This window comes from Alosa sapidissima, chromosome 2, assembly GCF_018492685.1.
Source record: "Alosa sapidissima isolate fAloSap1 chromosome 2, fAloSap1.pri, whole genome shotgun sequence".
Lineage (NCBI taxonomy): Eukaryota > Metazoa > Chordata > Actinopteri > Clupeiformes > Clupeidae > Alosa > Alosa sapidissima.
The window spans coordinates 26,841,463-26,866,126 of record NC_055958.1 but is presented as its reverse complement, the minus strand read 5'-3'; the positions used below and the strand labels follow the sequence as shown (position 1 = coordinate 26,866,126).

Sequence of the window (24,664 nt, the reverse complement as noted above, 5' to 3'; positions counted from 1 at the left end):
CCCCGTACAGTTCCTTCAGTTGGGTTGTGGAGGTTAGCATACTAGAATAGAATACTGTTAGAATACTGTTGGGTTGCGGAGGTTGGCACACTATAACGTTAAAGGTACTTGTCAGGACTTGTCGTGCAAGGCAAGTATAACTGCGTAATTATAGGCTGTTCATCTTATCGACTCCAACACAGAACCCACCCCCACCCCCCTTCACCTACCACCACAAATACAATTCCATTCTGTGGGAAACACTGCCTTCCATTATCATACCCTTCATCTTATCCATGACAAATGCATAGTCCTGTAGAATAGAGTACTGTTAGAATACTATTGGGTTGTGGAGTTTAGCGCACTAGAAACTACTGTTAGAATACTGTTGGGTTGTGGAGGTTAGCACACTAGAATAGGGTATTGTTAGAATACTATTGGGTTGTGAAGATTAGCACACTAGAATAGAGTACTGTTAGAATACTGTTAGGTTGTGGAGGTTAGCACACTATAACGTTACAGCACAGGGTAATCCTAATTTTATGGATCAAATTTATTCCAATCCAAATCAAAAGTTTTGAACAACACAAAGTGAAGGTTTTATCCAGATCAAAACCAAGAATAGATTATGTGATCTAATCCAATTTCAGGATCCTTGTTTCCCTTTGAACAACCCATTTTCAAGATTTGATCCAATCCGATAGCCAAAATCCGGAAACTGAAATCCGATAACCGAAATCCCATCACGTTTCTTTTGAACAATTGGGCCCAAACAATCAAAGCATATGTAAAACTAAAAACCTATGCTACCTCATGTTTGTTTTGCTCGGACCCCGTAAATCACCGCTTTCGGTTATATTTATTATTCCTCTGGCATGGGAGCCTATGGCAGCCCATAGAACCGTCTGGTGAAAAGTTGTAAAAATTTGGCACACTAATTAGGCAAAGTCCCATGATTTAATTTGACCAAGATTCAAGTCGGCACCTTGAGCGCTCTAGCGCCACCAACAGGCCAAAGTTGCACATGCGTTCACGCACGTAACTTCTGACCCATTGGCCTGATTTCGAAAAATGTACTGTTGGAATCCTTGGACCAAGCCAAGTTCAACCATCTAGGCACCCTATGACGTCAATTTCCGCCATGATGGATTTTCCGCCATTTTGGATTTTGTCAAAAACCTTTAAAAAGTTTCACGCCTCACATAGTTTGTCCCTTTTCGTCTTCGGAACTAAAACCGCTCTCCCGTAACAGCCAATCGAAATTTGTGGCGAAGCCGCTAAACAGGAAGTGAGCTCATATCTCCGCAACCATTTCATGTATCATAACCGAACTTAGTACGGGGACTCATAACCCCATCAGGAGGATGTTCAAAAACATTGGTGACCTTTCACCTCTAGGGGGCGCTGCAATTAGGAAAAATGTGTTTTGGCCTGTAGCTGCTGTTGTGTCTGGAATTAAAATGTACTAGTGGGGTCTGTTAATACTGTTGGAGGTCCATAGGCTGACCCAAGCCAAATTTTGATGTCATCGTAATTGATTCGGCCGCCATATTGGATTTAATCAAAAACAACTAAAAGTTTTCACAGGTCACAAAGTTTGTCCGATTTTCACGAAACTTGGTGCAGATGATCTTCAGACCAAGCCTCAAAAAAGTTATCCCTTTTTGTCTTCAAATCTAAAACCGTTCGCCCGTAACAGAAAAAAAAAATTGTCATCAAAGCCGCCAAACAGGAAGTGAAGTGATATCTCCGCAAGGTTTTCTCGTGTCAAGACTAAACTTACTACATGTGCTCAGGACCCAATTAGGAGGAGGCTCAAGAAATTTGGTACATTTTGACCACTGTGTGGCGCTATAATCACAGGAAGTGGGTCATATCTCAGCAATGCTTTCACATATAGAAACCAAACTTGGTATATGGACTTGGGATCCCATTCTGAGGACACACAATACATTTGGTGACCTTTGACCACTAGAGGGGGCACTAGAGATACAGGAAATTAGCTCATATCTCAGCAACGCCTTTACATATCGAAATCAAACTTGGGATATGGACTCGGGACCCGATACTGAGAACACACAATACATTTGGTGTACTTTGACCACTAGGGTCGCTATAATTAGGAAGACTTTTTTGCATCGACACCAAACTTGGTACGTTAATTTGTAAACACATCCTAAGGACCCACAATAAATTTGGTGACATTTGACCACTAGGGGCTGTATGACTAGCAACACTTTCACCTATCGCAACCAAACTTGGTATAAGGACTTGGGACTACATCCTGAGGATGCACAATTCATTTGATGTGCTTTCACCACTAGGGGTGCTATAATTATCAACACTTTCACCACTTTAAACCAAACTTCGTATGTGGACTTAGGAGTACAATAAATTCGGCGACCTTCGAATCCAGTCCAGTCCAATTCAAACAAGTCCAGTCCAATCCAATCTAACACAACACAGTCAAATCCAGTCCAGTCCCATCCAATCCCATCCCAACTCCTGCTTAACTGCTTGGCCCCCTCATTGCTGCTTGCAGCTATATTTATTATTGAATTTGTGATGGAGAAGAACTGTGTTATTTATTACCATCGAGCACATGTGCACTCTCTGTGTGTAAGTTTTTGCTAATTTATATAACCAATTTGTTCCTAAGGTCCGGCCTGATTGCATTGTCATGTTTAAATTCATGTAACTTTTTTTTTTTACTCCGCACATAGCACTTCACATCAACCAGAATTCTGGAGTTCAGAATTCTCCCCCCTAAATGTAGACCGGTGTTTTTCTTTGTTCAGTGGCCAGGTTCAAATAAAGTAACCTGCAGGGAGCCCCAGCCGTGGCGCGGGCAAACCGGGTTTGATTCCCGCCCCGGGGTCCTTTCCGGATCCCACCCCGACACACTCTCCAACTTGCTTCCTGTCATTCTCAACTGTCCAATTAGCCTGGATTCTATGGACTTTGTTTTCACCTCAACGAAGGAACCAATGCCTGAAGGAACCTGAGTTGCCATGGCTGAAAATTGGAGCTGATATCTTTGAGCTTCATGGACAGTCATACCTTGTGATGGTGGATTATTTGTCGAAATACCCAGAGGTGCTCCACCTACCTGACAAAACTGCCTACACAGTCATATGCAAGATGAAAGCAGTCTTCGCCAGACACGGAATTCCGAAAGAGCTGGTAAGCGACCATGTTCCATTTGCGAGCTGTGAGATGCGAGAGTTTGCAGTTTCATGGGGCATAAAGCTTGTCCACTCTAGTCCTGGATATCCACAATCAAATGGCCTCGCAGAGAGGATGGTGAAGACAGTAAAGCACACACTTCAGAAGGCAACACAGTCGGGTACAGACCCACACTTAGCTCTCCTAGAAACACCCCAGTGACTGGCACAGAGTTTTCACCAGCACAAGTTCTGATGGGAAGAGTACTACGAAGCACCTTGCCGAGCTCTACAGCTGTGCAACCGGCTATCCCAGATGGATTTCACTCCAGGCTAAAACATCTACAAGCCAGACAAGAGCACTACTATAACTACAACTCAAAACCTTTGCCTGAGTTCGCTCCTGGTACCACCGTTCACATGGCAACACGGCGTGGATGGGAACCAGCTACAGTCTTAAGCAAAAGAGTAGAACCACGTGCATATGATGTACAAACTCCCAGTGGTGTCACTTTCAGGAGAAACAGACGTCATCTGAGGAGAATCCACCCCAGTCTGCAGAGAGAAGATAATGCTGAGCTGCTGGAGGAACCAGTCAGTTCACAAAAAGAGGATTCCGAGGGTCACAGGCCATGCAAGACCAGGGCACACCCGCCTGTGAAGACAACAGTCCTACTCCAGCTACTCCCATCTGCAGCACCAGAAGTGGGAGACACGTAAAGCTTCCTACAAAGTTCAGAGACTTCGAGTTAAGCTAATGCTGAAGTTTAGCCCACTGATGTCAAGTTCAGGCTCTGTGTGTATATGTGTGGGAGTTTTCTGAGTTGTGTTTGACTTTGAAGGCCCTTTTCTGGTTTGTTTTGGATGAACTAGAGTGGTGGACACCGACATTTTGACGATTGGTCCTGTCTCGACTTTTCTGACTCGTTTTGAATCGCCTTTGACTGCTCAGGGTGGCTGCCAACAGGCATACTGTAGTAGGCTACTCAAACATGTCCTAACCAAACCCTTAACTAGTGTTAATTTTGTCACCTATTTTTAATTTAGTCTTAGTCTTAGTCTTGTGACGAAATGTCCTTTTTAGTCTTTGTCATATTTAGTCATTCAAATATCATTTTTGTTAGTCAAGTTTTAGTCGACTAAAAGTCTCGTCATTTTAGTCTAGTTTTAGTCAAAAGGAAACTAAAGGTATCTTAGTCTTAGTCAGTCTTAGTCAACACATTTTAGTCTTTTTTTTATAACAAATTATTTCTGATTACCATGAGTCAAATAGTGTTTCACACATCTCAATTTTCCAACAATATTGTGTGTCCACAGGGCTACTCTGTTATAATTACTCATTCTGATTTTTTGTCAGTCAGTATGTTTACATGCACAGGTAAGTCGAGCTACAGTTATAGCTCGGCTGGGATTTGACCATAGACAGTAAAAGATTTGACTGGACCACGGTCATATTCGTAGACCAGTGTTTCTCAAAGTCTGTTCCGGGGATCACTGGTGGTCCGCAAGCTATCACAAGTGGTCCGCAAGCAGACGTGGTAAAATATAATATAGATGAGTTGTTTGCAATATAACTTGTATGTAAATCCAAACAGTTCTGCAACACTGTCTATGTAAGATATGCCAGTTTAAATCATACAGTATGAATCCTCTGACACAATAAGCGAAGTGCAAAGACAATAAGCAAGGTGGTTCAGTAAGTAGGCCTATTGTGTAGACTAATTATAGGCTACTGTTGAAGTAGGTCTAATCTTTTTTTTTTTTTTAGCTAGGGTTAGTTAAGTGGTCCTGAAACTGAAAAAGTTTGAGACACTGTCGTAGGCCGAACTATTAATGTTTTACTCCGCCTCGCTAGATGGCAATATGCGCCCAAACACAACACATTCCCCAAACAGACTCTCCATCTTAGCCATAGCTAACTTGCTAGCGAACTTTCCATATTAGCTTACTTGCTAGCAAACTTTGCATCATCAGTCTAACTAGATGAATATTTGACATTACATGCTGAACATTTTCGTATGGACATTCTGGGGGATGTTAATTTGTATGAGAGAAGCTTCAACTTCTGGGTATGTAGCATTGTGGCATAAAGCTTAGGTTGCTAACTCTGGCAGAAATCTCCAGTGTTCTTGTTCCATGTAGTTTCGTGTTGCAGCCACAGGGTTGCAGCAGCAACACGTAGACTAGCCTACAGGAAAGCTGTTGGTAGGAACTCATTCGGAATATTTTGAAAACGTAACAGCTAGATATTCTGTCTTCTCATTTTGTAGACGAACATGAAGGGAGATTTTATCTTAGTTTTTATTTTTATTTTACATTTTAGTCTCGTCTTTTTTCGTCAACAATAATGCATCTTAAGCTAGTCTTAGTCAGTGTTTCAGGACATTACTGCCGTCTCGTCATCGTCTCGTCTTAGTCATGAAAAAAAAGGTCGTTGACGAACATATTTCCTCTCGTCTCGTCTGACGAAATTAACACTACCCTTAACGTGGTCAAACTTTCGGTGTCCACCACTCTAGTTCATCCAAAACAAACCAGAAAAAGGACTCAAAGTGCTAAATACCGGAATTTTCCTTTAATTGTATTTCCAATGCAAAAAGTCTGAAGATATTGTTTTTTTGTGTTTCTGTCCTTATATGGTAGAGTCCCAATTAGTCCATTTGTTAACTCTTTTTCTATACTAATCCATTTTGCCTTGGGGTCAGACCTCATCCATTTTATTATTATCAATACTAGTGTTGCATAATAATAATTTTTGAAGTTTGGGGCTCCCAAACCTCCTTTTTCTTTTGCTTGAGTTAGTGATTTGTATTTAACTCTGTGTTTTCTGCCATTCCAAATAAAATTAGCTGTAATCTTGTTCCAAGAATTAAAAAAGGTAGGGTAACTGGTAATGCCTGAAATAAAAAGAGGAGTTGTGGGAGGACCACCATTCTAATTGTTTCCACTCTACTATATACTCCATTAGGGATTAATGTCCATCGTTTTAGATCCTGTCTTATTTTCTTTTCCAACTTGCAATAATTATTTTTATATAAATCTATAAAAAAAAGTTTTTACTAAAATATATACCAAGGTACTTTATCACCTCTTTATCCCACTTAAAATTATAGCATTTTTAAAGACTTGAATGTATTTGTGGCCCAATTGTCAATGATTCACATTTATTTTATATCCTGATACTAAACTATAGTCCTTAATTACATTCATCAAGTATTTAATGAATTTTTCAGGCGAAGTTAAATAAATAACTATATCATCTGCATATAGTGCCAGTTTATGTACTTCCTTCCCAATCTCTACTCCTCTAATGTCTAGATTTTGTCTTATCGCTACTGCTAAAACGTCAATGTAAATAGCAAACAAAAGTGGGGAAGAGGATCACCTTGTCTGGTGCCTCTTTGGATACTAAATGTTCTCGATAGCGTACCATTTGCTTTTACTTTGGAAACAGGTTTACTATACAGAGCTTGTATCCATTGACAGAATCTCTCATTTAAGCCAAAGCTCCTCATTGTCTCAAACATAAAGGTACAATTTACTAAGTCAAAAGTTTTTTCTGCATCCAAAGTCAATAAAAGGAGGTCTGTTTTTTCTAATTGTGCGTGATTTATTACATTTAGAGTTCGCCTAAAGTTATCGGACCACATTCTTCCTAGTATAAATCCACACTGGTCCGCTGTTATTATATCTGTAATGGTGTCTTTTAATCTATTGGACAGGATTGAAGAAATTATCTTATGATCAGTATTAAGTAGTGATATAGGTCTGTAGGATGCACATTCTGAGGCATCTTTTCCTTCTATATGTATAAGTGTAATTATCGATGATGCCCATGTTTGTGCCCATGTTCCCGTGTCTAATGCGTAATTATATGCTTTCACTAATAAGGGGCTAATTTGATCTTTAAAAAATTTATACAATTCATTTGTAAATCCATCATCCCCTGGGTTTTTTTTTCCTAGTTTTAGGGCTTGTATTTGTTTTTTAGGGCTTGTATTTGTATTTACCTCTTGTATTGTAACTAATTTTGTTAGCTTCGCATTATTTTCCGCATTGGTTAGCTCAAGTTTTCTCAAATAGGCCTGCGTAGCTCTTTTATCCTCACTTGCCTCTGGCCTGTGTAAGTTTTCATAATAACAAGCAAATTCTTCTACAAACTTATCCTTATCGGTTATTATTTTTGATTGGTGGGTCCTTAACTTTGCAATATGTGAGTTCTTCATTTGTTTTTTGAGTTTACTTTGGTCCACCATCATAGCCTTCTTGTTGTGTGAATCACATTAGTTTTTCTATTTCTGTTGTACGTAGCTTCTCTAGTTGTGCCCGTTTTGCCTATAGCTTTAGTTTATCTGTATCACTATTTGTTATACTGTGTCTATTTTCCGTATCCTTTATTTCTTCAATTAACTGTTTCTCTTCTGCCCGCCTTTCCTTTATCTTAGCTGAATAATATGAAATGATGCATTCTCTCATTGCTGCTTTAGCTACTTCCCATATTATAACTGGGTTTATATCACCTGTGTTGTTTATTTTTATATACTCTATGAACTCTCTCCATACGTCTACGAGTCCTATTTCTAAACAGGCCTTCCTCAATAAATTTGCATTTTTCTCTGCCCGATGTACCTTAGTGCTAGATGAGTCCAATTTAGTGTTCATTACCAAGTTGAGGTCCCCAGCCATTATTAGAACTCCTTTAGACTTTGTAACCACCAAATCAATTAATGTGAGCATCAATTCTGGACCCATATCTGGTGGATAGTATACATTGCACAAAGTGAAATCCATTTCTCCTATTTTACCCACTACTAAGACATACCGTCCTCCTTTATCTGTAAAGCAGTTTTCCATTTCAAAGTTTACAGGTTGTTTAACTAATATTGCTACTCCTCTTCTCTTTGAGTTGTATGAGCTATACCATACCTGACTGTTTCATACTTTCTTTAACTTCTCGTGTTCCTGCTTTTCTAAGTGTGTCTCTTGCAAGTATACTATATCGGCTTTGTCTTTATCCATTTCTACCAGAATCTTTTTTCTCTTGATGACATTATTCAGACTATTTACATTAAGTGAGATTATCTTTAAGTCATCCATAGAGCAATTCAGGGGTTTGAATACTGACTCTGAATGAGAATGAATCTGTGCACATACAGTTGGTTTAATCCTGCATAATGTAGATGGATATTGCTGTTGATGTGTCTGTGTGTCTCTGCGCGTGCATGTTAGTATGAGTATGCAGTGATGGGTGAATAACATGGAGTGTGTGTCAATGTGGTATTCCTGGAGCTGCGTTTGACTTGAAATAACAAAAGGGACATTGAGACCAAGACTACAAAAAACATTAAACATAGAAAGCCTGGGTTCCATCTGTATCACCCCCATTAGGTGATATCTCAAGGTGACTGGTGTTGTGAGCATCTTAAAGATCAGGGTGTCAGCCCACAATGTAAGCATGTACCTACCCAATTGTGACAGCTTGTGTTATGTGACCCCCCCCCACCCCCATTATAATACATATTTCCCTAGAATGTATTACTCTTTCTCCCATTTCATTTTCAAAACCATATTTTCTCTCCATTTAAATGGGATTAATCGGTATTTAATAAGACAAGTTTTAACAATTATTACCACCATTTTCCCCCTCTTCTTCCCCAACCCCCCTCCCACTTACCCATTTCCCCTCCCGTCCTACACATGTACACACCATATACATAAATACATACTCACACAGCACTCACACAAGCACGCCCCCACCTAAGGAGCTTCGTATTCTTAACTTTTATTATTATATTTTTTTCATTATCTATGGGGATAAAGATATTTATACATGGGTAACAAAACAAAGGAGAGTAGATTTCAATTAAGTTTTTCCAAGAATTACATAATAACTTAGAGTTTCTTACTCTCTCATTCAAAATCATAATTTATCTCCATTTAAATCAAGTTAGATATTTAAGAAAACAAGTTTTAACAATTATCATCACCATTTTTTCTTTCTCATCACCCCCCCCCCCCCTACCCATCCCCTCCCATCTCACAGACACACACCATATACATATTCACACAGCACTCACACAAACACTCACTCACATCACACACACACACACCTGCAGCTGGTAATGCTGTATTACCACTCCATATGCACACATGCCCACTCCATCCACTTCCTTACTTACATTCATACAAAAAACACTCATCCACCCACGTCCACACACACCTACCCACTCCATCCACTTCCTTACTCACATTCATACAAAAACACACTCATCCACCCACACATACCCACACATGCACGTACAAACCAAAACAAAAAAAAGGGGAAGACAAAGGGAAGAAAGAAAGTTAAAGAAAAAAAAAAGAATAAAGTTCTCATCTCTCTAACCTGGACAGTAAGGCTGTCATTGTCCACTAGTTAGCTTGAGGAGTGAAAAAGATGTCCCGTCTTCTTCATGACCTACAGGCCTTGAATAGTCTTTTCATGTCCATGTCAAAACCATTGACCATTTCAACACTCAGATAAGGGAAAAGAGAAATAACAATGTGGAGTTAGAGGGAGAGGGGAAAGACGAGGGCGGGAGACATGCAAGAGTTAAGTGCAAGAGCGTACTGCCATCCGCTTTATAGAGGCCCTTTTCTTCTAATTCCTTTGCAGCTGCTGTCGGGTTTGGAAACGTAGTGGTTGTCCCATCGCTGTTGTATACTTTTAGCTATGCCTTATGTTACCAAACGAGGGAATCTGAAGTTTCTGGTCAATATCTCAAACGGTTTGCCTGTGGCGTCCATTTGAATTTCGGGTGCCACAGCCCTAATTGACACATTGGAATTTCACAGCCCATAACGTCTGTTCTAATAGTGGTAGAAGGCTGGCAATGGGTGTGGTAGTTCATTGTAGCCTGCACTACACAATGTTCTAGAGGCAGAATCAACATTCCTTACTGTTTGGGTGAGAGGCGGGTCACCAAAGTCCTAAAAAATGTTGACGGTATGTGTGATTTTTCACTTTTTGGGTGGCCCTAGCACCACAATTAATGATCATATTCTAAACAGGATTATTTATGTGGGAACCTTGCTCTTGCCAAAATGAATTTGAAGGGTATAGTACCACTGGGGGACTTCCAATTGAGTGATGGAGGAGTGAGACACAAAATTCATGTAAATCCGCTCTAAAGATCCTTGGAACGACGAAAAGAAACACACACAAGAGGAACATTAAGACAGACAGAGAAAAAGATGTCAAAAAAGGGAAAAACCAGGAAAAACGAGGAACAAGAACTAGGCCCTGCTCAGTCCTCGGACTCGAGTGACACAACCCAGCCACCCGGTGATATGAATGATGACGCAGACCCTCCAAACCGTACAGTGCTAGCCGCTATTGCTGCCTTACGAAGCGAAGTTGCCCAGATTAAGGGTGATATATGCTCGTCCATAGATGCACGAATACAAACTGTTTGCACCGAACTAAGAGGCGAACTTGCTTCAACTAAAAAAAGAGATTCAAACTTCCATTACAGCACTCGAGGGGAACACATCCTTGCACGAGAAAACTATTAAAGACCTAGAGAGTTCAACCTCACTCCAGTCCAACCTCACTGCTCTCCAACATCAAGTAACGCAGTTGAATTCTGAGGTGGAGAAATTAGTTAATAAATGTGCGGACTTAGAAGGAAGGTCAAGACGACACAACATTAGAATCATCGGAATCCCAGAAGGAGCGGACCTACTGCAAGAAGTGCTATCTCTAGAGGCGAAGCCACTTATTGACCGAGCGCACCAGACCCTCCGTAGAAGACCTGATCCGCAAGAGCCTCCAAGACCCATCGTCCTGAGACGTCATTACAATCATGTGCTAGAGGGCATACTACGGAAAGCCATCGTGGCGAGACAACTCTTCTACGAAGGCAAGAGAATACAAATCTTTCCCGACTACCCTCCGGCCGTAGCTAAGCGTAGGGCGTTATTCAATCACGCCAGGGAGCTGCTACGAGACAGGCCTGGTGTGAAGTATGGTCTACTATACCCAGCAAGACTACTGGTTACATTCAACGGAACACAAACTTCCTTCACAGACGCCAAAAAAGCAGAAGAATACGCCAAAGGACTGTTTGCTCCAAGACCGTCGACTTCGACAAATGACATGGAATCTCAGGAATAGTTTTTGCTCTGTCGCTGGCGGATAAGCTTGGTGACTAACGCATAACACTGCCTGCAAGAGTAACCGTACCTGACTACTAACGTTAGCCTACATGATGGTAAGACTGTACATTTTCTAAATTGTAGGCTACCGGGATTCTCCAAAGGGAGGTTTGTGCCATTTGTAGCCTAAACCTACAGGAAGACTGTATTTTTTTAAGTCTGGTGCGCACCTTTATGTAATACAAACGTTAAGATGCTACTTTTAAATGTGTTTAAGCGATTGAGTGCAGCCTACCTTGTTCTGTTTTGGGTTATCGATCAGTAGACCTAGACTAGGCTATAGCCTATTTTCTGTCTCAATACAGTTTATCAAAAATGTTTTATGTTATCCTTGTTTGACACAAATGTGATGAGGGGGATATGTTTGAAATTTACCTATACATCTGATTGTTCCTAAATCAGATTTTATCTGAATCCGAATTGTTTAACCTGTAACCTCCTATAGTATACTTTTCCTCCTATAGATTTGCTAATTGGGTGTAGGCAGGTGTGTAATACATCTGCCTTAATGTTCGTTTGTTTCCTTTTCTCCAATCAAGTTCTTTGGAATTAAGTTTCAGAGCTGTTAGAACTTAGAAGCAGGCCATGTGCACAGAAGTAAGCATAATAGAGTCCCAAAGCCATGACGTAGCGTTGCCAAGGCAGCAATTTCACTGGATCTAAACAAATCAATCTACCATTAGAAATCACCATAGCGGTGGCTTTCTTAATCTATTTCAATAATTTTACAACGTTTCTAAGACGTTAGTATATATTTTTTACACTGTAGGAATCACATACTATAACATATATTCATACCAACACGATCAAATTCGTGACTACAGAGTTTTATTTAGCACGTTTCCTCCGTAAAAGAGACCTGGATGTAACTTCACAGCATGCGGTTAAAATCCTTAAATTCACAGACGTGTTTTGCCTTTATTTTTTTGGCAAAAAAATGCCGCCAGTCTTTAAGAAGCCGTGAAATATCCACTGGAATGTTCTTTCTTTCTATTACACCTGCCATGGAATCCGTGTTATGTGGCTAAGCTGCTGCCTAGCAGGTAAAACACGTTTAAATGGATATATTTAAGCAATATAGCACGAGCGAGAGTGGGGTTGGTCATGGATATTCCCACGGGTGTTGTTCGGCCGTAGCCACGAGGCCGGAGGCCGAGTGGCGCAGGCAACAACAGCCGTGGGAATATCCATGACCAATCCCACGATCACGAGTGCTATATTGCTTTTATACAACAATTCTACCACAAACTAAATAATCTGAAAACACCCCATTATTGTTTATTTTTAATTATTATTATTAATTAATAATAATTATTATTATTAATTTCGACATCGTTCTTACGCATCAAAACATAGTTCCCTTTTCTATAGACAGCGTCTTGGTTGCTAGGTAACCAACATTCCAGATCCCTCGTTACGGGTCTTTGTGGTTTAAATGTCTTCTTGAAAGAAATGTTAAAAGTCGGGCTGAAATCACATTCATATCTAGGTTTGCTGCATGCATGTTACAAGGACACTGGGCCATGTCATGTAAGGGACATGGTACTGCAAAAAAACGGAAACATAGTCTACATTGCAGAACCACTCAACTTTATTCATTTATGGTGAATAAATGTTACACTACTGTGCACAGCCTGACGTGACGATGCTAGCACGTTAGCAGCGGTTAGCTAATTATGCTAACGTTAGTTATCTACAAGTCTCCTCCAAGTGACAATTATATTATACACAATGCTGGCAATGCTGAGAGCATCCTCGTTTATCTTACTTACATTGAGTTGACTGTGTGGCTTAATCCACAGATGTGGTGAAGCACTGTTTCGTTATGGTTTGCTAAGGAGTAACCCATTGCTTGAAATAGTGGAGAGCTGGGATGAGAACATTGTGTCAAATCTTCGCATTGTATCGTGGAGTGATTTATTATTAGCTGTGCAAAGTCTGAGTTGAAATGTCCAGGGATATTCCAACTCATGGAACGTCTCTCGGCCAATCAGAAACAAATAAATAGTTCCATAGAACCCAATTGTTGTATAATTATTTTTATTAGCTAGAAATGATGCCACATGTCTACATTCAATGGTATTTATGCCACTTCTAAAGTTTGTTTAGATCCAGTGATTCTACCGTCATGGAAACGCTACGTCACACTTCGGGACTCTATATTAACGTTTTTCATGTGACGTATTCTAGGTTCTATAGCTTTGTTTACATCCAGCTGGTAGGCAAGGCACAAGTTGAACCCATTGAACATCGTTGTCTGCAGCTGCCTCTCGGTAGGCTACATCTCTGTATTTCAGCAATGTCAACATTTCATGCATCAATAAAGGTGATGATGAAACGTTATCCCATTGATCAATATTTGATAGCCTGTCACAGGAACGTTGTTTCGCTAAAATCGCCCTGATTTGGTGCATTGATCTGTATCGATAACGTTATGGGAGAACTGCATGTAGCCTAATGGTAGCCTAACTTTTTTTCTCTGTTCAAAACTCGGTTTACACGAAGACAATAGCCTTTCTTAGAAGCTGTGACATTTGACCAGAAAGGAACATGTCTTCCTTCTGAAAGCTGACACAAAATCAAACAATATTTGATCATTTAACTTCAACTGAACAGAGACAGGTCTTGGTAGGCAGACTCAGCAGACGTTAAAACGGTAGCCTACTGTTATAGCCAGAGTCAGTCAGCATCATGTAACATTAATGGCGTTAGTCATGAATCCTGTAACATATTATATCATATAACAGCGATGGCTTATTCGAAGACGATCTGCATGGATATATAACCACCCAGAAAAACTCAGAATGTGAGTGATAAAGTTCATTAATTGTATGAAACTTTTTATTAGTTATCCATTGCAGCATCGCCTATATTAGGCTGTTATGCTAGCTCAGCCTTTAAATATGTTGTTATTTTGGTCATGTGGACTTGATTAAACGGGTAAAGATAATTCATAAACTGCTTATTTCTTACATGACTGAAGCAGTAGCCTAGGTTCAACAGTGGTGTTTGAGGTTGCTGTGTTAAGTTGTTGTGTGTGATCGCTAAACAATTAGGATCAAATCAGTTTATTTTGACATACGGGAGTTAGCATGACCTGTAACGTTAGCCTATTGCACATAAGACTATTCTGTTTTCATTTATTAGCATTTGTTGTGATTATATAATCAAATGACACTCATGATAACTTGAAATAGAAGGACAGAAGATAGGTGATTGATGTCCACAAGCACGAATTTCACGAGACAAATTAGAACAAACTGTTCCGGTAAAAATAATCTTGCCGGTAAAAATAATCTTGCCATGTTTAAAATGCTGCACTTTTTCCCTTCATAGCCTATCTCTGGCAATTCATTTTTGGATGACTGTAGATAGGAGTATTTTAGCCTACGTCTTTGTAGACAGTAGGCTACACCATTAGGCTGTCTTGAGAATAAAAGACTTCACAGCTGCTAACGATCATCCTCCACAACCACGAGGATAGGTAGGCTAAACGGTCGTTCGTCGCCTTTTTGCTTCTTATTGTAAAAACAACTGTTAGGGCCTACACAAGTGGTCGGCATCCCGGTCAATATTTGATATTAAAATTTAAATTTTGAAGCTATTTGTAACTATGTGTAGCCTATGCAACCCGACTGTTGCAGGCTTGCCTACCACTCTCTGCAGTGCCTTGCCTACCATTCTTGCCTACCACTCCAGTTGTAAACAAACGGTCACATGACATTATGACGTAGGTGCAAAACCTTAATAGACCCTTTCAAGAGTTCCATTATCAGCATCATAGTTGGCCCCACAAGACTTCCTTTTTAACATTCCATATGTTACCTTAATGCAGAGGAAGTAGATTGGGGCCCAAATCTTCAAGCATTGTTTTTGTTTTTATTGTTGAAAGGGTCTATACAGTATTTGTTCTTTTTTCTTCTTTTATTTTCTATCTGCATTTTTATTATTATTTGTTTGCACTAAGAGGACTCGCGCCTATCACTTAGACCTGGCTAGAGTGATTTGGTTTGTCTTCTTTTATTTTATTAATGTGTGGTTCTGGTTGACATGGGGAAAGAGGTATGGGTTGGGGGAGGTAGTGGCCATTGGGTGGCATGCTATGAGGGGGTGGGAGGGATATGAAGACTCTACAAAAGGATCTCACAGAATAGCAGTGTTGCTATATATTCAAATTCAAACAAACAGTGCTTACGCAAGATACTATAAATGACAACACCAGGGCAATAGGGAACCTTAGATTTTCTAGCTGGAATGTGCGTGGATTGAATCACCCTGTCAAAAGAGGGAAGGTTTTTATCTCATCTCAAGATGAGATATTATGTTTTTGCAAGAAACGCATTTGAATAATAACTCACACAATAGGCTTAGGACAAAGTGGATAGGAGAGGTTTTTCATTCTGCTTTCTCATGTAAAGCAAGAGGTGCAGCCGTTTTAATTAGAAAGGGTGTACCCTTCTTAGCAAAACAATGTCTGATAAAGAGGGTCGCTATATCATAGTGATTGGAGAAATTTACAACATCTCACTCACCCTTGTCAACATATATGCTCCTAACATAGACAACCCAGCATTTTTCCAGAAAGTCTTCTCACTAATACCGGATGTTTCACAAACTAATTCGATTATTGGAGGGGATTTTAATATGGTCCTAGATGTACATCTTGATAGATCCTCTACAAGGAATCCCCCCAAAAACGTCTCAAGTGAATTTTTAAATTATTATATAAACAATGCAAATATATTAGACATATGGAGAATAATGAATCCCTTAGGTAGAGACTACTCATTTTATTCACCAGTGCATAACTCATACAGTAGAATATTGACTTCTTTCTAGTGGATGGTAGACTTGCACCCTTTATACTGGACGTTCGATATCACAGTATTTTGATTTCAGACCAGGCCCCTGTTTCCTTTTCCTTGCATTTAGACCACATGGATAAACCGCATTCCTCTTGGAGGCTAAATCCCCAACTTTTTACAGATCAAATCTTTCGCCAATATTTAAAAGAACAAATTTCCTTGTATTTTCAGAAGAATGGCATACATTCTCTCCTTCCATTCTCTGGGAAGCATTTAAAGCTTTTATTAGGGGTAGTATAATCTCATTTGAAGCATCAAGGAGGAAACAAAACATGACCAAATTTAAGGAGCTGGAAGAGCAGATCAATAGCCTGGCGGGCCATCCTATATCATTGAAATGTATAGTCTGGAATCGAACCATTCACCTCGCTTAATCCAAGGGGTGGGCAGAGAATTGTCTTTCAAACTGCCTAGGCATGCAATAGGCCAGCGCTACGACCATATCCGTATCCGGTCGGCAAAACGGCAAATACATCCTTCTTCGAAAGGAATGACTTAAGTGCATTGTGTTGCTCAACTTTCAAAGAACAGCACAAGTCCAACTCCTCCAAAGTTGACGCCAACGCCGATTCAAACAACCGCTCTTCGTTCGCCATAGCCACCTTCCTTGTTGTTCACCGTCGCAGGACTGTCGTTATCCTGTTAAGCCCGCCTTAAGACTCTCTAACAAAATAGAGCGCTGTGATTGGATGAAGTCCACGGCGTCAGCCAATAGAAATTCCTATGGTTTGATACTAGACGTACAGGCTGAGCAAATTAATTTGCCGCCGCTAGGGTGCGTCTAGATTTCTAGGCTAGCAGATCAAAGCTGTGGATTACAAAAATGCTCAGTCGCCATCTATGGTTTTTCATAGAGAAATAGCAACACTAAAATACAAATACAATCAAATTATGTCTGAGAAAGTAAGTCGGACTTTTCTGTATGCCAGACAGAGGTTCTTTGAGTTTGGCGACAAACCGCATAAACTTTTAGCTCGACAACTCAGAAAAATGGAAAATGATAGGACTATACACAAAATAAAAGCCAAAGATAACACAATGCTCACAAAACCTAAAGATGTTAATAACGGGTTCCTTGAATTTTACACTGATCTGTATACTTCCAAATCCACCCCAAACCCTAGAATAATTAATGATTTTTTGGATAAGTGCAAACTCCCCAGATTAGACAGGAAAGATTGTGAATTGCTGAACAATGAGCTTACAGTTGTAGAGATTCAGGTAGCCATCTCCTCGCTAAAGGGCTCTAAATCTCCAGGCCCTGATGGACTCTGGGGAGTTGTACAAGGCTTTTAGTGAAGAATTGTCTCCTTATTTATTAAGAGTATTTGAACACGCCCAGACAACAGGTGTTTTGCCCCCAACTCTAACTGAGGCGGTAATAACAGTAATTCATAAAAAAGGAAAGCTCCAGAGGTGCCCTATTTCACTCCTCAATGTTGATGGGAAATTATTTGCTAAAATACTAGCTAACAGACTCAATCCCTTGCTAGAGAGACTAATTCATCCAGATCAGATAGGTTTTGTACCTAAAGGAAACTCTACCTTCAATCTTAGGCGTCTCTTTAATATTCTCTATCAAGGGCGTAGGTTTGGTCTCAGCTTTGGTGGGGACACATCCCCAACTCCTGTTGTCACAATACCAACATTAGTGTTTTAATACCAATACTAAGTGAAGAATCTCAATTTCGATACTTTTGCGATGTTTTAAAACTTGATTTGGTTTGTGTGATTTGTGAGATCATTCACATCAGTGGCAATCATAGAATTTGATTGACCCTCCACACACACACACACACACACACACACACACAAACACACAAACACAGACATACATAGAAAGTGATGGTTGTCATCAGTGTTGGGCAAGTTACTTCAAAATCGTATTATGTATTACTCATTACTGTCATTTCAAAGTAATTTGTTACATTATAATATGTATCTGAATTGTAAGGCATTACACTACTATTGTATTACTTTTGAGTTTCAAATACAAAATAGTATTTTGTCATTTTTATTTTATTGGGTTGAAGGAAATGGCTCTGTATTTTGTATCAAAATACTGTATTGGTGTGTATTTTTGTATTTTAAAAATACTGCAAAATACTATATGTGAAAAACACTAAAAAAAAGTAGATACTACACACAGGTATAATGAATAATTGGTAATTAGGCAACAATGGTTAATGTTTATCGCAATCAGCTAATGTGAGAACAGCTGTGTTCAACGACATTCACAGCTTTTCAGTAACGGCCTTTGCTGAAGCATCAGCTCTGGTCTGAAGTATAAGTATAAATACTCTTTTGATCCCGTGAGGGAAATTTGGTCTCTGCATTTATCCCAATCTGTGAATTAGTGAAACACACTCGGCACACAGTGAACACACAGTGAGGTACCCACTAATCACGGCGCAGTGAGCTGCCTGCAACAACAGCGGCAGTGAGGGGTTAGGTGCCTTGCTCAAGGGCACTTCAGCCGTGCCTACTGATCGGGGTTTGAACCGGCAACCCGCCGGTCACAAGTCCGAAGCGCTAACCAGTAGGCCACGGCTGCCCTGAAGCACTGGTGTGAAGTCGTACGCAAGTAAAGATGAGCAAGGTTACCTGTGCAAGTTCACATAAGGACACCGACAAAGGCAACAATGTCCTTTTGTATCCAAGCCAATTAACAGAAAAAATGTCAGATATCTCAATGAATCACAATGACATCAATAGATGGTAAGGTGTTGAGTGTGTTTGAATTCCCTTCCTTGTAGCATCCTTTTCTGCATTGCACAGTGGGGAGAAGTTCACCTTGTTTAATTAAATAACAATTCTATTTCCTTATTAGCTGCATACTTAAGGTTGGAGATATTAAGGCAAGTCAAGTTTCTCACATACTGGAAGTTGAAGATATACAGCCTTATGATTTTCTTATTCAGTTCTACACTGGACTTGAATTACGAAATTCGGCACAGATACACAATTATGATTTTGGCCTATTGATTATAATGTGGTTAATTGTAAGTATAAGTATATTTTAATCTCTGCATTTAAGAAAATATAATCTCTGCATTTATCCCAATCCGTGAATTAGTGAAACACTCAGCACACAGTGAGGTGAAGCACACACTAATCCCGGCGCAGTGAGCTGCCTGCAACAACAGCAGCACTCGGGTAGCAATGAGGGGTCGGGGTTCGAATCGGCAACCCTCCGGTTATAAGTCCGAAGTGCTAACCAGTAGGCCATGGCTGCCGAATTGAAAGCTCTGTCAGTCATTTTGGATAAGCATCAACTAGATGTAAAATTATGGAATTACTAAATGGAAATGGAAATTCTTGAATTATTCTTAATTCTGATCACACTACATGAACTTGCATACGGTATATCCAAAATGGCATGACGGGGGCCAAATTGTATTGTTTTTTACTGTATAGTTTATAGGCTCAATGTTTGGGATAAAAAAAAGCTTTTTTGCAGTGCTTTCATACTTCCTTGAAAAAAGTATTTTGAGTATTTTCTAAATACAAAAATACAGTATTTTATTTCGATACATAAAAAATGAGGGTAGACCTATTAGGTATTTTATTTTGAAATACATTCTGATGTATTTTTACCCATCCCTGCCTGTTCCCAGCATTAGCACAACACTTTGCGATGGTTAGCTTGTCACCTGTGACGATATATGCTAGGCCTAAGTGACACCTATATGGGTGCGTTTGGAGATGCCTGATGAAATCAGACATTGTCGACACACACCTTGCATGTAGCTGTTCGCTTATTTCCTCTGTGCACGAAGTTATTGTAACCGAAAGTAATGATAAAAGGCACTCCGGGAGGACTTCTTGTCGCCATGGTCAATGCATTTTTTATCTGTGAGTGTGCGCACATGCGTTACGTTGCACATTATGGCAAAGGGGCCATGCCGCTCGTTATACGTTTTCCAAAGTATACTGTATGTTGCAATAAAATAGAAATACATGAATACATTTAGATTAAAAAAAGCAATAATTGCATGAAATACAGCTTGTTCAGGAGTCTCGAAGCGTCCGAGTCTGAAGTCTTTGTTTTTGGATGGCCGTCGTGGCCGCCGTGAAATTCCTACCCTGGTTGGAATATTCCATCTTTAGTGTTTTGCTACCCCTTCCGTAATTTTTTCGCTTTCAAATGACCCATCGTCAGTCTTCAAATCAGAATCGTCGTAGCCGCCGTGAAATTCCTACCCTGATCAGCTGTACAAATAAGTTCTGCTTATTTTTTGTCATCTTAAAATTTTGATTAGGACTAGTCCTTAGCGTCCCACCCTCAATCTACGCCCATGTTCTCTACAACAAAGAGAGGATTGACCTCTGATCTTGTTATACTTGCACTTGATGCTGAAAAGGCATTTGACCAGATAGAATGGCATTACTTATTTGAAGTCCTTAGAAGATTCAATCTTGGGACAAAATTTCTGTCATTAATAAAACTCCTTTACAAAAACCCCACTGCCAGAATCCTAACTAATCGAACATAATCTTCCCTACTTAAATTGGACAGGGGGACAAGGCAAGGTTGCCCCCTTTCACCTTTAATTTTTGCCCTTGCTATTGAGACGTTGGCTCAAAGTATTAGACTTGACCCCCAGATACATGGTTACACAACTAGAGGAACAACTAGTAAAATATCCCTGTATGCAGATGATATTCTGCTCCACATAACACATCCACAAATCACTATACCGCTACTTCTGGACAAAATCAGTTTCTTCGGAACCTTTTCAGGCTACTGAATTAACTGGACCAAGAGTGTTTTAATGCCAGTCAGCATGAGTGATGACACGCCTAAGCAATTTCCCCTTTAAAATCGCCTCAGAAAAATTCACTTACCTGGGGATAGAAGTAACTAAACAATATACTGTACCTCTCTCTTTCAAGAAAATGTTCTCCCTCTCATAGAAAAACTACAGTCCAAATTACTTTTCTGGAATTCTCTTCCAATCTCTCTGATCGGAAGAATTAATGCTATAAAGATGGTGTTTCTCCCTCAGTTGTTATATCTTCTCCAAAACATTCCAATCTTTCTTAAGAAGTCATTTTTTAAATGTCTGGATTCTTTAATTAGTCCTTTTCTGTGGGAGCACAAAACCCCTAGAATAGGCAAGAAATATCTTTGCAAGCCTAAACATGTAGGAGGATTAGCACTCCCAAATTTCTTGTTTTACTACTGGGTCTCAGCAATTAAGACATTCACTTTTTGTCTTAATACCACAACACATCCACCTAAATGGCTACTGATGGAACAGGAGGACTGTCATCCTTATTCACTGTCTGCAGTCCTGCTTGCCCCAACTAAAATAAGTCAATTATTATATAATAACAATCCTATTATTCACAACATGATCTGTATCTGGAAACAAATAAGATCCCGTTTTAAGCTGAAACGTATTTCTCCTGCATTATCTATAGATAAGAATCCCACTTTTATCCCTTCCAGAATGGGCGGAGCAGTCTCTGTGGAGTCAGAAAGGTATTAAATGTGTTGGGGATTTATATATACAAGGTATTTTTGCCTCATTTTTGCAACTACAGCAGAAATTTGAGTTAGGAAATAATAATTTCCAGTATTTGCAAATCAGTGATTACATACAAAAACATGTGAAGGAGTTTAAGACTGAATCAAGAACATCTATAGATGATTGTCTGAAACTACCATCAAGACTACTAAAATTGATTACACACATTTATCACACTCTCTTATCATTAAGCTCTCCATCTCCAAACATACATGCAAATGGGAAAAAGAACTTGAATCAATCACTGTCAAACGAGTTATGGGACAGTGCCCTGGAAAAGATTAATACCTGTTCTTTCAGTGCAAGACATTGTCTTATTCAATTTAAAGTTATCTATATGCTGTACTTCTCAAAGGAAAAATTACATAAAATTTATCCTGAAGTATCGCCCATGTGTGATAAATGCAACTCCTCTGTGGCAACTCATCTTCATAGTTATGCCTTGTGCCCAAAAATGTATTCTTTTTGGTGCAATGTTTTTTGGCATTATGTCTGAGGTCATGGGAACAGTGATCGACCCAGATCCTGTACTCATCATTCTTGGTGTATCTGAAACCTTCAAGACATTCTCCAAAGCACAACAGCGTTTCATTTCATACAGCCTCATAATAGCAAAAAAAAACTGATCCTCACATTATGGAAGAGTGTAAACTCACCAACATCTAAGATGTGGCTTGACAGTCCTACTAATACACTCCATCTTGAAAGAATAAGGCACATTCTGAAAGACAGACTTCAGCATTTTGATAATACCTGGCAACCATTTACATCATATCTTGCAAATACGAACTCAATACAACAGCCCATCTCTTAATATATAGTAAGCAGCACTGATATAGTTAAGAGTAGGTCTTCAGGGGTGGGGAAGAGGGAGAAGGGTCCTACTAGTCAACCTAGTATGTTCTTTGTGGTACATTGTCTGTTTTTTTTTTGTTTTTTTTCTGTTTCTTTTTATCAAAATATAATATCCTCTTACATTTTATGAACACACTTGTAAACAAAAAAGAGCCTGAAATGTATTAAAGAATGTATCTGTATTATAAATAATAAATAAAAAAAAAGGGTATGGTAATATATATATTATAACGTGAAAATATCATGTTATTTCAAGATATGATATTTTTACGTTTTTACAAGATATATATCACATTATTACATGAAATTATCACGTTTCAAGATAATGAAACTAAACGAAACGAGAGGCAAGAATAGGATATGCTCGTTTACACGACTCAATCAAATTCTATTTTAAGCTCGCAAGACATTCTCGTTATTGAACATGGTGGATGATATTGTTATAGGCCTATAGCCTATGCGAACACCCAAGCATTGTCCAGAATGTTCTGCACCTGTGTGCAGTAGGCTAACCTAGCGGAGTGGCAATCGGGAGAGGCGGGAGGATTCACGGTGGGGCCGCTGATTACTGTAGTGTGATCTCAAAAAGCGCATGCTATTGCTTTTTGAATATTTTCTTTGCTGTGCTCTCCAGTTAGCCTGGCGAGCCAGACCCACATTAAAATGTAGGGTCTGGGTACTCACCGTTCGCAGTGCTCAGTCCGAGGGGCGGGATAATCAGTTGTCTTTCAAATTCCCTCTGCACGCAATAGGACGAAATAGGATATTTGTTTTCAAGTAGCAGGGAATTCGAGCCAAACCGTTGCACCTCTGCCATCAATCATTATGTTAAGCCCACCAAACGACTCTATACACGATTTCAATGTCCTGATTAAGTTTCGATTTCTGGAGCTCACAAGCCAAAGGAGAGTTGCTAGACTAGCCCTGGCCGCTAGGGGCGCGTCTAGATTTCTAGGCTACTCTCCAGCAGCCTGCACTGTGCGACTGCAGCGCTTCACTTCTCACTCCCCGCGTGCCTTCCCCACAGCCTTAGAAATGACAGCGATGACCTGACATGCAGGCTACCGAGCCAGAGCGCTTTATTCGCCCACATTGCGTGAAGATTTGCATATTTATCAAAGCCCTTTCTCCCTCTTGCATCAAGTTAGCGAAAGTTTTATTTATTGTGTTGATAAGAAGATAAAGCAGAACTATCAGGCTGTGTGAGCTATCCTGCACAGAACCTCTCTATCGGCCTCCTTTTCAGCAGCTTTCTGCCGATACACACACGTCCCTCTTCGCTGCTCCTTGAGGCTTCAGTCAGCTGGGAATTGACCACACACACGTAGCCTACACACACATACACACATGCACAAAAACAAACACTCATCAAGCAGCACTGTGTAATAGCAGTCAGGGTGCAAGTTCATAGACACGACTAGTTATCATTTATGCCAGCCATGAGCTCTCGTGGCCTTGTTTCGTTTAGTTAAGTTATTTTGAAATAACGTGATAATTTCATGTAAAAACGTGATAAATATCTTGTAAACCTTTCACATAATTACATAATACTGAGCCTTTTTATTTATTTTAGTGTGGCAGCAATACGCTTCCGTAAGAAAACAACATTAATTGTAACATGAATAATGCAGCTCTTATCCATCTTTCGTCTACAGTGAATATATAGCCTAATATTCAATATATGAGTTAATGAGTTAACTTTGTCAAGAAGTCGGTTTTTTAGGTTGCTTACCTCAAGCAAGTTGGCTGCTCCTCACACTGATGTCTTTTAAGATGGTGTTTGTTTAGATATGATCGGATCTAGATCAGGGGGGTATTCCAGAAAGGAGGTTTAACAAACACCGGTTACCAGTTAGTTCAATCAACCCTGTGTTAGATAACCTAGAGTTGTGCGCGTTCACGGCGGAACTTATAAAGGCATTATCTATTGAGAGTCGAAACCATGAGTGAAACCGGCGAAACGAGCACCATATTTTTCAGAGGCGGAGTAGCAAGTTCTCCTCGAGGCTTACGAGGAGGAGAGAACTGTAATAACAAAAAAGAGCAATACTTGACTATGTTGCTGTCAATC

The 24,664-nt window shown here is 39.8% G+C and overlaps 1 protein-coding gene across 1 annotated transcript in view; it reads right to left on the bottom strand.

The window, feature by feature from the left end:
- LOC121697023 (zinc finger protein 493-like) overlaps positions 1-24,050 on the bottom strand; it is a 41,791-nt gene extending 17,741 nt beyond the window's left edge. The window contains exon 1 of the mRNA XM_042078283.1: positions 23,817-24,050. The gene's annotated coding sequence lies outside the window, so the exon portion shown is untranslated. The remainder of the gene's footprint in view (positions 1-23,816) is intronic.
- Between the last annotated feature and the right edge of the window lie 614 nt (positions 24,051-24,664).